Source organism: Salvelinus sp. IW2-2015, unplaced genomic scaffold (assembly GCF_002910315.2).
Source record: "Salvelinus sp. IW2-2015 unplaced genomic scaffold, ASM291031v2 Un_scaffold3551, whole genome shotgun sequence".
NCBI classification, from domain to species: Eukaryota; Metazoa; Chordata; class Actinopteri; order Salmoniformes; family Salmonidae; genus Salvelinus; species Salvelinus sp. IW2-2015.
In genome coordinates, this window is record NW_019944830.1 from 66,168 (window position 1) to 74,175 (window position 8,008).

The following is an 8,008-nucleotide window of genomic DNA, read 5'->3' on the forward strand; positions in this document are numbered from 1 at the left end:
TATCAGAAGCTTCTAAAGCCAGGACATAATTTTCAGGAATTTTCCAATCTGTTTTAAGGACACAGTCAACTTAGTTATGTAAACTTTGACCACTGGAAATGTGATACAGGTAGAAAATCTGTCTGTGAAACAATTGTATGGAAAATGGACTTGTGTCATGCACAAAGTAGATGTTCTAACCGACTTGCCAAAACTATAGTTTGTTAACAAGACATTTGTGGAGTGGTTTGAAAAACAAGTTTTAATGACTCCAACTAGAGTGAATGTAAACTTTCAGACACTTCAACGGCAGGTCCAACTCCTGTCCTAATCTTCTTTAGCCTATTGTCCCAACATGGCCGTTCTGGCAGACACCTACAGGACACCACATTCACCAGGATGATTCTACTGTTGATACAGACAGACACCTACAGACACCACATCACCAGGATGATATCTACTGTTGATACAGACAGACACCTACAGGACACTACATCACCAGGATGATCTACTGATTTGAATACAGACAGACACTTTGGAAGCCTTCTCTCTTCGGTGAACACCTTACCTTAGTTATATGCACTGACTGTAGTGGCTGTGAATTAGAGAGTCTGCTAAATGATTCACTACTGTTAGTGGCTGTAGATAAGAGAGTCTGCTAAATGACTCACTACTGTTAGTGGCTGTAGATAAGAGAGTCTGCTAAATGACTCCTACTGTTAGTGGCTGTAGATAAGAGAGTCTGCTAAATGACTCACTACTGTTAGTGGCTGTGGGATAAGAGAGTCTGCTAAATGACTCACTACTGTTAGTGGCTTGTAGATAAGAGAGTCTGCTAATGACTCACTACTGTTAGTGGCTGTAGATAAGAGAGTCTGCTAAATGACTCACTACTGTTAGTGGCTGTAGATTAGAGAGTCTGCTAAATGATCACTACTGTTAGTGGCTGTGGATAAGAGAGTCTGCTAAATGACTCATACTGTTAGTGGCGTAGATAGAGAGTCTGCTTAATGACTCACTACTGTTAGTGGCTGTGGATAAGAGAGTGCTAAATGACTCACTACTGTTAGTGGCTGTAGATAAGGAGTCTGCTAAATGACTCACTTACTGTGTGGTGTAGATAAGAGAGTCTGCTAAATGATCACTTCTGTTTAGTGCTGGGATAAGAGAGTTGCTAAATGACTCACTACTGTTAGTGGCTGTGGATAACAGAGTCTGCTAAATGACTCCTACTGTTGTGGCTGTGGATAACAGAGTCTGCTACATGTCACTACTGTAGTGGCTGTGGATAACAGAGTCTGCTACATGATCATACTGTTAGTGGCTTGGATAAGAGAGTCTGTAAATGACTCAGGTAAATGATGTAAGCCTATAGGTCCTTCTCCAGTAGACATTTTCCACTATGTCAGGACGTGGTTGTGGTTGTATAGTGATGGAAATGCTACAGCGGTCAGAGAACTATGTGAACCCTTTGCAACTACCTGGATTTTCTGCATCAAATTAGTTCATAAAGTTTGATCTGATCTTCATCTAGGTCACTACAATAGACAAACACAGTCTGCTTAAACCAATACACACACACATTATTGTATTTTTCATGTCTATATTGAATTACATCATTTAAAATATTCACAGTGTAGGTTGGGAAAAAGTATGTGAAGCTCAAGGCTAATGACTTCTCCAAAGCTGATTGGAGTCAGGAGTCAGTTTAACCTGGGTCCAATCAATGAGGGGGGCAGGACAGGGGAAGGGACAGGGGGAGACAGGGGGATAAGGGCAGGATGGAGACAGGGGATACAGGGGACAGGGGGACGGAGACAGGGGATAAAGGGGACAGGGGGGACGGAAACAGGGGGACAGGGGGATAAGGGGATCGGAGGGATAAAGGGGACATGGGGACGAGAGACAGGGACAGGGGGATAAGGGGACAGGGGGGATAAGGGGACAGGGACGGAGACAGGGGGATAAGGGGACAGGGGGTAAGGGACAGGGGGGAGCAGGGGGACAGGGGGAAAGAGGGGACGGAGGGCAGGGGACAGGGGGATAGAGGGACAGGGGACGGGGACAGGGGGACAGGGGGATCAGAGGGAAGGGGTGGGACGGAGACAGGGGGAAGGGGAGTTAAGGGGACAGGGACGGAGGACAGGGGGGACAGGGGGTAAGGGGCAGGGGACGGAGGACAGGGGGGACAGGGGGATAAGGGGACAGGGGGATTGGAGACAGGGGGACAGGGGGATAAGGGGACAGGGGGACGGAGACAGGGGGACAGGGGGATAAGGGACAGGGGGACGGAGACAGGGGGACAGGGGGATAAGGGGACAGGGGGACGGAGGACAGGGGGCAGGGGACAGGGGATAAGGGGACAGAGACAGGGGATAGGGGACAGGGGGGCGGAGACAGGGGGACAGGGATAAGGGGAAGGGGACGGAGACGGGACAGGAGGGGATAAGGGGGACAGGGGGACGGAGACAGGGGGACAGGGGGATAAAGGGGACAGGGGGACGGGAGACAGGGGATAAGGGGACAGGGGGACGGAGTCAGGGGGCATAAGGGGAAAGGGGATAGAGGGACGGAGACAGGGGGACAGGGGATAAGGGGACAGGGGGATAAGGGGAGAGGGGGATAAGGACAGGGGACGCGGGCATAAGGGGACAGGGGGGATAAGGGGACAGGGGGACAGGGGATAAGGGGACAGGGGGCATTAGATAAAAGGCCCCACTGGTATTTTAATAAGTCATTATTAGACCACAGTCGTTTTTCTCTTGTATATGTAATGTGACTGTGGGACACTTCTCTGATCTGAAACAGACTGTTAAGACAGCGAGTCTTTCTACATTGACAGCTAATTAGAGTGCTCTCTGTCTCTCTTACACATTACACATTAGACATGCTGTCTCTCTGTCTTCTACACATTACACCAATAGACATGCTGCGTCTTCTGTCCTCTACACATTTTACACAAAGACAGTGTGCAGGTCTCTTTCTGTCCTCTACACATCTACACAAACGACTGCTGTGTTCCTTCGCTCTACACAGTTTACACAATAGGACATGCTTGGCGTTCTGCTGTCTTGTTCCGTACAGACGTTTTTAACAAGCATTGCCTGGCTTTCTGTCCTCTACACATTACACAAAGACATGCTGTCTCTCTGTCCTCTACACATTACACAAAGACATGCTGTCTCTCTGTCCTCTACACATTACACAAAGACATGCTGCAGTTTGTTTGTCCAGACAGACGTTTTAAAGAGAAGAATTCTGTTCTTTTGACTTCGAAACTTCAGAACAAAAAAACAGAGTGTCGGAGTGTTGCTCGGCAGACACACAAATTGTGTTTGTGAAAAGTACGTCTGAGACCCAGCGTTTTCTAAGCCGTCGATAGCAAGGAAGGAGAGGAGAGTGGAATTTAGAAAGGTAGTTTTCAAGACGTTGTAAACTGGGTAGGATTATATAGCTGACAAAGGAGAGGAATGGCACAGTGTTGTAAACACTATCGTACACTCTCTTTTTTTACAATTTCTGCCTCTTTTATAGTGTTTCTGTGTGGGCAGGAAATCCCAGCCACACTGCAGGTCATAGTGAGTTCAGTAGGGACGCTTTTTAAGAGCGATGGCTCCGTCTCAAATGGCACCCTATTCCCTATATAGGGCTCTGGTTGAAAGTAGTGCACTACGTAGGGAATAGGGTGCCATTTGGGACCCTGGCAGATAAAAGGTGTGACCAGAACCATTTCCATTTATAGTCTGTGGCTCAATGTGTTCCCCTTCAATATTAGTTCTGGAGATATTGGACACGGACTCAATGTTCTCTAAAACAGGCTTTTATATAAACGGAAGATTTGGACGATTTTTTTCGTCTCATTTGAACCAAGTATAACGATGAGGTTGGTTTATATAAAGTTGAATTTAAGTTTGTTGACATCTCAATCAAATATCAACCGAAATGCAATGTTGGTTGAACGTGTTTTCCCCGGTGGGATATAACCTACGGTTGAGAGAGACTGCAGCTCCATATGTTTCTCAGTTGTCATGTATAATCTGTATGTCTAAGCAACACCAGGGCCCATAGTCAAAACTAGTGCACTATATAGGGAAATCAATCAATCAAATGTATTTATAAAGCCCTTCTTACATCAGCCGATGTCACAAGTTGCTGTACAGAAACCCAGTCTAAAACCCCCAAACAGCAAGCAATGCAGGTGTAGAAGCACTGTGGCTAGGAAAACTCCCTAGAAAGGCCAAAACCTAAGAAGAAACCTAGAGAAGAACCAGGCTCTGAGGGGTGGCGGCTGTTCCCTCGGCATGCTACCAGGTGGAGAATTAGAAACCTAGAGAGACCAGGCTCTGAGGGTGGCCAGTCCTATTCTGCTGTACCAGGTGAAGATTAGAAACCTAGAAAGGAACCAGGCCACTGAGGGTGGCCTGTCCTCTTCTGGCTGTACCAGGTAGAGATTAGAAACCTAGAGAGGAACCAGGCTCTGAGGGGTGGCTGTCCTCTTCTGGCTGTACACAGGTGAGATTAGAAACCTAGAGAGGACAACAGGCTCTGAGGGGTGACCAGCCCTCTCTGGCTGTACCAGGTGGAGATTAGAAACCTAGAGAAGGAACCAGGATCTGAGGGTGGCCAGTCCTCTTCTGGCTGTACCAGGTGGAGATTAGAAACCTAGAGAGGAACCAGGCTCTGAGGGGTGGCCAGTCCTCTTCTGGCTGTACCAGGTGGAGAGTTAAAAACCTTGAGAGGAACCAGCTCTGAGGGTGGCCAGTCCTCTTCGGCTGTACCAGGTAGAGATTTAAAACCTAGAGAAGAACCAGGCTCTGAGGGGTGGCCAGTCCTCTTCGGCTGTACCAGGTAGAGATTAAAACCTAGAGAGGAACCAGGCTCTGAGGGGTGGCCTGTCCTCTTCTGGCTGTACCAGGTGGAGATTAGAAACCTAGAGAGGAACCAGGCTCTGAGGGGTGACCTGTCCTCTTCTGGCTGTACCAGGTAGAGATTAGAAACCTAGAGAGAACCAGGCTCTGAGGGGTGACCTGTCCTCTTCTGCTGTACCAGGTAGAGAATTAGAAACCTAGAGAGGAACCAGGCTCTGAGGGTGGCCAGTTCCTCTTCTGGCTGTACCAGGTAGAGATTAGAAACCTAGAGAGGAACCAGCTCTGAGGGGTGGCCAGTCTCTTCTGGCTGTACCAGGTGGAGATTAGAAACCTAGAGAGGAACCAGGCTCTGAGGGTGGCCAGTCCTCTTCTGGCTGTGGTATCATTTGGGACACATCCAGTCTCTGTCTCCACATGTCGCTGAGAGGACAATAGACCTGCTTATCTTCCTGTGGACACGGTTCCCTACAGTTCCAATTCCCTGTCCTCGATCTCTCCAATGTCAGAGGTCAGAGCGACTTCAGACTCAGCCTAGTGCACTACTTTAGCCACTTCAGACTCAGCCTAGTGCACTACTTCAGTCACTTCAGCTCAGCCTAGTGCACTACTTTAGCCACTTCAAACTCAGCCTAGTGCACTACTTTAGCCACTTCAGACTCAGCCTAGTGCTCTACTTTAGCCACTTCAGACTCAGCTAGTGCACTACTTTAGCCACTTCAGACTCAGCCTAGTGCACTACTTTAGCCACGTCAGACTCATTCTAGTGCACTACTTTAGCCACTTCAGAATCAGCCTAGTGCACTACTTTAGCCACTTCAGACTCAGCCTAGTGCACTACTTTAGCCCACTTCAGACTCATTCTAGTGCACTACTTTAGCCACTTCAACTCAGCCTAGTGCACTACTTTAGCCACTTCAGACTCAGCCTAGTGCACTACTTTAGGCCACTCAGACTCATTGTAGTGCACTACTTTAGCCACTTCAGAATCAGCCTAGTGCACTAGTTTAGCCACTCCAGACTCAGCCTAGTGCACTCTTTAGCTACTTTACATTACATTACATTTAAGTCATTTACTCAGACTCAGCCTAGTGCACTAGTTTAGCTACTTCAGACTCAGCCTCGTGCTCTACCTTAGCCACTTCCAGACTCAGCCTAGTGCACTAGTTTAGCCACTCCAGACTCAGCCTAGTGCACTAGTTTAGCCACTCCAGACTCAGCCTAGTGCTCGCACAGTTAAGAGGCACACAAATGATTCTGATGTGGTGATGATTGAAAAGTGAGCGTGCAGACTCTGGATTCGGAGAGAGAGGGAGGAAGTAAAAAGGGGGATTGTGTTTTACTGTAGGAAGAGGAGAAATTAATTACTGTGAATTACTGTACTGACTCCGGAGGACACAGGAACAGGTGAATTACTGTACTGACTCCCGGAGGACAGAGGAACAGGTGAATTACTTACTGACTCCAGGACACAGGAACAGGTGAATACTGTACTGACTCCCGGGGACACGAAGCAGGGAATACTTACTGACTCCCGGAGACACAGAACAGGTGAATTACTGTACTGACTCCCGGAGGACACAGGAACAGGTGAATTACTGTACTGACTCCCGAGGACACAGGAACAGTGAATTACTGATACTACCCGGAGGACACAGGAACAGGTGAATTACTGTACTGACTCCCGGAGGACACAGGAACAGGTGAATGATGGAACACTGTACTGGACACCCGGAGGACACAGGAACAGTGGAGCAATAGATCATGGATAATAGAGAAACAATCAGAAATAATTGTATGGGACAGCCCTTTGTCACATGTGGCTTCAGTAAATGTCATTTCCACATCTCTGCATAATTAGCCAAGTGTTTTCTGAGGTAAATGTGGTTCCCACATCTCTTCATAATCAGCCAAGTGTTTTCTGAGGTAACGAAAGAGATGAAGGTATAATGAGAATAAAGTATGAAGTCGTTTTCCTATTTGTGGGACGTGGGGGAGCTAACGGTCGGTCCCTGTAACAAGAACGTTTACATGGTTTAATTTTGGTGTCGTCCTTTGTGTCTCTGTTTTTGTAATTAGATCAGGATGAAGCAGAAGACACATACAAGCCCCAGGGTTGAGGGTTATTTTACCTCACAGCATGAAACAGCCTTTTACTTGGAGGAAATAGCTTTTTCTAGCATTGAAAAACTAAAAGGCTATAAAACTGAATGTGTTTACTTTATATTCTTGTCTTCTTTATTTTAACCAAGGGAAATAGTCAAATAATTAAAAAACAGTATGCGCAGCAAGCTGTCACAAACAGCTGTATTTCGATGAAAAGGGGATCAAGGGGAAACATTAGGCATTTAGAACGACAGCTAAATGTAACTGCCGAGATGAATTCCTGAAGTGTTTCCATCCCCCTTCAATGCAGGAGAATCTTCAACATGATGTAGTTTAACATGGACTCGTTCTTCGAGACGAAACACTGACAAAAGCATCCCGTCTGAAAATCATTATTTTCCTAGAAGATCCTCAAGCAGAGTTATTTTCCTAGAGATCCTCAGCAGAGTTAATTTTCCTAGAGAATCCTCAAGCAGAGTTATTTTCCTAGAGATCCTCAGAGAGTTATTTTCCTGGAGATCCTCAGCAGAGTTATTGTTCCTGGAGATCCTCAGTAGAGTTATTTTTCCTAGAGATCCTCAGTAGAGTTATTTTCCTAGAGATCCTCAGTAGAGTTATTTTCCTAGAGATCCTCAGGTAAGTTATTTTCCTTAGAGATCCTCAGTAGAGTTATTTTCCCTAGAGATCCTCAGCAGAGTTATTTCCTAGAGATCCTCAGCAGAGTTATTTTCCTAGAGATCCTCAGTAGAGTTATTTTCCTAGAGATCCTCAGTAGAAGTTATTTTCCTAAGATCCTCAGTAGAGTTATTTTCCTAGAGATCCTCACAGCAGAGTTATTTTTCCTAGAGATCTCAGCAGAGTTATTTTCCTAGAGATCCTCAGCAGAGTTATTTTCCTACAGATTGGCCCTCCTAACAACAATAGAAGAAGACTCCTGGAGGTATACAGTGCATTCGGGAAAGTATTCAGACCCCTGACTTTCTCCACATTTTGTTACATTACAGCCTTATTCTAAAATGGATTAAAATCTTTTTTTTTTATATCAATCTACGCCATAA